We start from the raw sequence: 7,223 nt of genomic DNA, 5'->3' as shown, positions 1-7,223 counted from the left end.
CTTCTCATTTCTCTATTTTGTTGACTTACTTGTTTATTAAACTCGGAGAATTTGCCAAGTTGCTTCCATCGCCTACGCGTTCGCGGCGGCCTCAAGGCCGTGCTTCACGTGAGGTGTCAGCAGCCGAGTAAGCGATGCGCAACGATGTGAACTGAGAATGTAAAGCGTGCGTGCCAATTCTTTCCATAGTGCGCTAATTGCGTATTAGCAGGAAACTTCGAGTGTAAGCGCTACTGTCGTATTTTCTCGCATAAACGCACCAACCGAGGTTTCCGCAGACATAGCAAAATTATTTATATCGATTTGTCCATTCAAAATGAGCAGTCGCAATTTTCGTCTCTGCACGTGGGAATATGTTTGACTATATTTTTATGGATGCTTTAACAGAAGAAAAAAGAAAACGTGCAGACACGGAAGGAAAAAGGACATGGTTCTTGCTGTCCGTTTTCTTTCCCGGTCTGCATGTTTTAAATGTGAAGTATTTCTTAGCGAACCTTTAGCACATTGAGCGTTTCTGTCTACGTATCTATCTATCTATCTAGCTGCCTACGTCTGGGTTCTCTCATGATCGCCTCCTTAACTTGGTGTAGACCAAAATTAGCATGGGAGGGTAAGACGATTTGTCGAATATGACTGTCGGGTCGTGGCATGAATAACGTGAAAATCTTGTTGCCTACGTTGTCAAACCCTTTCCTCCAGACACGTGTGGCACATACCCGTTTACCACGGGCCGCGGTGTACGGGTATGAGCCACAGGTGATAGAGGGCTTACCGTATTTACTCGAATCCAGACCGGCCCCGACTCTAAGCCGACCCCCGAAATTCGCAAGGCCAGAAAACAAAACAAAAACTTAATCATTGTACTCAAATCCAAGCCGACGCCCCCACTTTCGCACATGTTTTTTCGAAAACAAAACATCGGGTTAGATCCGAATAAATACGGCATATCTATCCCGGAACGGCGAGAACAGACATTGGTTATTTAAATGCGAGAGCTTTAAGAGAAACCGACATCGGCAGTGTTGACCCGATGAATGAAAAGAATAAAAAAGATGGTTGATCCCTCCGCCATAGGAATCGGAATAACACGAAAGTAAAGCGTGCCCTTACAGAAGTAACTGAGTGTTTACTATACATTGATATAAGAGAGTTTGCACAATGTATATTGATGTCTGGCAGCTATAGCACAGTTTAACGTGGATGCACCCACTTTGGTGATTGGTGGTACATCTCCATACCGACGACTAACATCCATGTTAAATGATTGCACAAAACCTTGTGGCAGCTGTAGTAGTTAACGGTGAAAGCGTAATCAGAGAACGAAGTGTGATAGCCAGAAGAGCGTCACATATTGGACGCAGAACTTGGTCGCCATCCCGCGGCATGTTAAAGTACGATTGAACACCACGGTCGGAATAGAGAGAAACGCAAAGCGCGTTGCGCCGTCCCACCGGCCGCGATTTTTCTCGGGGCGAGCGCGTGAGCGGGGAACGCGGTGTAACAGTAAGGTGAGGCAGGGGCGCGTCGCAGAGCTATTTTTGGTTTGGATTAGCGTGATGCACTGATCTCCACTAGGAGGAGCTGGATGGCGCATCGAGCACGCGAGCGTGAAGCCGCCGGAAGCCGCCGTTTTTGTCCCGGAAAAGAGCTTTTCTCTTTTTTTTTTAAAGAAATACCTCCTTGTAGCGCAGTAAACTGTACGAATCGACCGGAAAAGTTGTCGGGGAAGACATTTCACGCGTAAGTACCGCAAAGTTGCATTACTTTTTACGCATTTTGTACGTTGCAGCACTCCGCCGTATTTGGACGGTGTCGGCACGGCGTCTGTCATCTTTCGTGTAGCGTTCGTCGGCGTCTAAAGTGAGGCGTAATCGCAGAGTTTCAAAAAATCAAAAATAAAAACGATCATAACAACAGCTGCCACCCGAGAATATTTGAATTGCGCGACTGAGACGCACAGAAGACGCCGGCTTCCGGGACAAACAGGGCACCTTCCGGTGGCTTCACAAGCGCCCGCCTCGCAGTGCGGGGATGCGTCGTCCAGCGTTTTTAATGGAGGTCAGTGGCGTGATGCTATGAGCGAGGCCGCTTTTACGACGCTTCGGTTAAGATCGCCACCTCGCGGTGTGCTAAGGCATTGACAAAATTGAACTTCTATTGAAAACGCGCTGAATGGGACGGGCGTGTAATGCGTTGCAGGTGTTAATCGCGGAGACCACAATAATGACGAATTACTTTACTTTACCGCTCCCAGAGGCCAACAACACCCCGCCGACCGGGAGAGCGGTAGATATAAATGGCACGTTTGTAAATCCTCTAGAGTCTGTGACCGTGGCGCAATGGATAGCGTGCCCAGCATCTGTTGTTGCGGACCGAGCGGTCGTGGGTTCGATGCCCACTGAGGGAACTTTTTTCTTTGCCATTTGATCGCGTAAATTTTTTCGACGTCATTTCCGTGACGGAAATACGTCACTGAAGTCTTGGTGGACCCCGGCATAAAACACTTTCGTGTTAAAATTAGGATCCCAACAGGAATCGCACCCAAGCATTATGCGTGACACTCAGGTATTCCACCACAGAGCCACGCCAGGCCTATAATCTGGTTTGGAAAAACAGCCTATGCAGGCGTCATGCCGGCGCAAAGTCAATTGTGGTTGTGGTGCTGGCTATCCAATTTTACAAGAAAGCAATGAACACTTCACATGTACTCCTACGATAGAGGCGTCATATCAGATTAATGTCTGTGGTTGCAGTGTTGGCTCAGTTTTTATAGTAGTCTAATAAACATTACATTTGTATTCCTATGATTCAGCAAACTATATTCAAGCATTGCTCGACCCCGGAGGAATACATTAACGAAAACTAAGTGCACCATAAAGTGCACCTAGTTTCGATAATACTTACGTATGTACTCTAACGTGAGGGCTGCCGTTACGTCGCACCATAAGATGCCCTTTAAATACCAGTGTTGTCGACGAGCCTGGTAAGTCCACGATGTGCACATAGCTGCTACACTTACATAAGCACGTCGATCCACCTCGTAAGGCTTGGATCAAAGTCATAAAATAAACCATAGAAGTACTCGCTGACTGCTTCGTATGAAATCGATTCCCACAACGTGTGGGATCTGCCGATTTCCTTTTTTTTTTCATTTCGCTTAAGCGCTGGATATGCATCGAAGAACGTCAGAAAGTTCAGCTGGACTACGTATGGATTCATCGTAAAATGTACGGCCTGCAATCACGGACGCAAGACAACACAGAAGCCGACTATCCAGTGAAAGGGCGTGTTGCACCGGAAAAGCTAGAAGGTAGACACGACAAAATCATCTACGCATGCATGGACGGCATGCTAGCACCACATGTCTAATCAGGTGCACGTGCGGGTATTTGCCAAAGATAAGCAAGATAACTGTAAAGGTATTCCATTTCTTCGTTATGTAGGTTTATCGAAGGCTGGCTCACGCATGCTGTCTAACTGGTTTTTTCTACCTCCTAATCCGCTGTAGAGCGTCGGCGTTTGTGTAACCCTATTAGACTCATTAGATCTTGCGCTTTGCATAGTGACAATATGTCCTGTCTGTACCATCGAGATTATGGTTCTAAGGTGAAAGTTTTAAATGACAATGTTACGAGGTCGTGGTAAAGAAAATATTGTCCATAAATGTGAGCGAGCCAACTCCGCTAGTAGATCGTCCACTTCGCCTCTGCGCCGTTCGTACGAGCAGCTGCGCATTAGGAGCCTGAAGAAGAATGAGATGCGCGCTCCACACAGCTGTGCTGCGGCAATGACGCTGCCAGGCGGTGGTGTCCCCCCCCCCCCCAACTTAAAAAAATTTTTTTTGCCAGGCTATACAGAGCACAAGAAGACACTCGACCACATCTGCCTGCCCGACGTCCACTTCAAATGAATGAGGTGCCCCCTCCCCCGAAACAAATTCTGCCTACGCCCCTGCTGCCAGGCATGTACAGTCCACACGTGGACAGCAGGGGCGGTGCCAGTGGGGAGTATGGGGGTGTCTGGAGGCTCCCCAGCCTCCCTGCCCCCCTGAAAAAGAACTCACTTGTTGTGGCTCCCCCCTCCCCCTTAGCAAAAATATCCTGGAGTCGCCCCTTATGGAGAGACGCGCGAGTCACCTTCGCTTTTAGTCTGGGCCGGGCCAGTTGGGATACTTCTGTTCGCCAGGCTGCGGATTATAGCGCTGCTGTCGCATTTCGCGAACTCCACTGCGCGGTGCCTATGCGTCGCCGCGTAGCGACGTGCACGTCGCTATTTGTCCAACTAGACTCTCGCCTTCAAGTTCTTACAAAGTTCTAGCATCCCCCGCAGGGCTGGGCAGTATCGCGATACAAGAGTATCGCGATAGTATTTCGGAGATACTTTTGAGTATCTGTATTTCTGTATTGAGATACATTTGAAAAATGTATTTGTATCTCAGTAGTGAAATAAGTTTACGATGTATCGTTTGTATCGCGACACTATGCAGGATCCGGGTATCTCGTTACATTTTTTTGTCGGAAATGAGTTGAGACGTGTTCCCAAGGGGGAATGACGTTTTTTTTGTGTGTGCCAATACAAGCAAAGGCGTGCCGCCTGTCGCCGACAGATATGGCGGCGGTGGTTTCCCCTCAAGCACAGAATGGCCCATGTGGTAAAGCGCGCGACGCCGCAGACGGCAGAATCGCAGGGGCAGTGTTGTCGGTCTCTGCCGACGAAAGTCGCCGTCTCTCAAGGCCAGTGCAGCACGCCTAATTTTTTACGGGTGGCAAGCCATTACTTCGCGACCCCCCGCGCGGACACCACCTTGGTACAGAGGCTTTGCAATGCTTCGCGTGCGTTCGGTTCTCAAAGCGGCGGCACTTCTAAAAGCAGTTCCCGTAGTCGCGGCGGAAGTGACTAGACGAAGGCTATCTTTGTCGAGCTTTCAGCCACCTCTCCAACGTGTCAGGGTGCGTTCCTAATTGATTACAAGCATGAAACGGTCTTTTGTGGTACCAGGCATCCCCACCGCCGGAGCCAACTTCGTCTGTTGCAGCTTCCTGAAATGGGTGCTGGTAGCATCGGTGGTCGTGACAGCTTTATTGAAGAGTGACCTCTTCGGCTCAGGCGACGAGTGCTTGCTGTAGTTTCGGATCGGGCGCTCTGAGCAGCTGTGCCTGTTTCCACGTCTGTTTTGAGAGCTGGCAGGGGCGACTTGGGAGGACTTAAACCCTATCACTCCCAAAGAACGTGATTTCAGGAAACCATTGTTTGAATTGTGCAGTTTTGACATATTGAGCTCCATTGCGCGTCCGTAATTATGGCCGGCCTATATGGGCAGCGGAATCCCCAGCCGTCTAACCCGGAGCCGACCAGGTCAGACAGCTGAGAATTCGGAAGATGGGGACCGACTTCGGCTTCTGAACGGTCAGAACAACACACGTGAGGGCGGAAGTGTTTCGGTATCTAGATGACCCGAGAAGAGATATCGCCGCGCTGCAGGGCAATCTGGCTATGAAGCCGATATTTATTCACTGTAACAAGAATTTGTGCTCGGCTTCAGCGGTATAGAGAGACTTTTCTTTTTTCTTTCGCGAGTCTTGTGCTGAGGCTGAACCGACGCTGTCTAGAAGACAGCCAATTTGAGAAGCCTACACAGCAGCCTTCTCAGCAAAGCTGATCTTATGTGCAAAATAAATGTAAGCTTTTTTTTTCAATTCACCGGTGTTCATTAGTGATTCCAGTGATTTGCTTAAACTCTGCTATTTTTAGCATAGCTCATTTTGTTGACACCAAGTATGTCGATTTCGGTGTCCATTGATTGTTACAGTTGCTGTGAAATAGTGCACTTTTTATTGCTATTGATACTTGTAATTATGTCATTATTGCTAATTATGTACTTTGTACCCCCTGCAATGTCTTAATGGCGCTGAGAGTACTCTAATAAATAAATAAATGAACTGAAAGTTTCAGTGTGCTACGACTTTATTTACAACAATATGCTGCACTAATAAATGTCCTTGCGTAGTATGAGCATCCTTGAAATAAAAGAAAGTATTACAGTATCTGTATCACTGTAACTGTATTCCGGAATACTTTTTTCGTCTCATTGCAAAAGTATCTCCGAAATATCCCGTTACGTCAAAGGCAAATGTATCTCAGTATCTGTATTTAGGCTTACAGTCCATGTATTTCGATATCTGTATCCCGGAATACTTTTTTTAAGTATCTCTGCCCAGCCCTGATCCCCCGTAATTTTAGTGGTCACCGGCAACGCAGGCGACGGCCGTATCTTCGATGGAGGCGAAAATGCTTGAGGGCCCGTGTACTTAGATTCAGGTGCACGTTAAAGAACCCCAGGTGGTCGAAATTTTCGGAGCCCTCCACTACGGCGTCCCTCATAATTATATCGTGGTTTTGGGACGTTAAACCCCAATAATTATTATTACCGCCAACGCAGCTGAGACGAGGACAAAAATTACATAGACGCGTCTGAGCACCGAGTAACAACTACATTTCATTTTCATTCAATCTGCCTTTTTGTGCGCGCATAAACTCGTCGTATCTCCCAAAAAAGGTGTACAAAATATGATAAAAGTCGTGTCTTCTGCATATCGCGGTCTCGGAGCTTCATTCCTCATCACTGTGGGTACAACTCGGCTTCTTCACATCGTTAGAAATTTCTAAGCGTCCCCGTAAGCTTTTTTTAATTTCTGCCAAGCTGATATGCTATGCGTATGCGCGGAAGTTAGCATCTACGTCTCTTATACCCGGCACTGTGACTATACATATGAACGTCTGCGTCATTGATAGCGACTGCCATTATTATAGAAGGAAGGTGACAGGCTTGTGCTTAGTGTTAGGGCCTGAGATTGCGTGCTCGCGCACCCGTGATGCCCATGTGTACGGAAACGCTATTTCTACCATAAACATCCTCGAGCTGTTTCTTCGTAGCCACCTCCCATTTGAATAAAGAGTGAACGTTTCTGGTGTATCCGTACTCACTGCAAACTTCCTTCTTGTCATTTTCAAGTTACGAAGCAGGGCGACTATGCCGAGCACTCACGCATGCTCCTTGAAATGATTTAAGTAATTGTTATTCGCCGGAGTGTGTCAACGCCCCCCTGCACTACATTCACCATTCATCATGCTTTAGACTACTACCTGGTCTATGTAGACGCAGCAGGATTTTACTGTGACGTTAGCGATTGGGCTTCGCCTTCACGGACGCGAATACTTTGTTT

The sequence above is a fragment of the Rhipicephalus sanguineus genome, chromosome 3 (genome assembly GCF_013339695.2).
Source record: "Rhipicephalus sanguineus isolate Rsan-2018 chromosome 3, BIME_Rsan_1.4, whole genome shotgun sequence".
Classification (NCBI taxonomy): domain Eukaryota; kingdom Metazoa; phylum Arthropoda; class Arachnida; order Ixodida; family Ixodidae; genus Rhipicephalus; species Rhipicephalus sanguineus.
The sequence above is the reverse complement of the archived record's forward strand: the minus strand, read 5'-3'. Positions refer to the sequence as shown.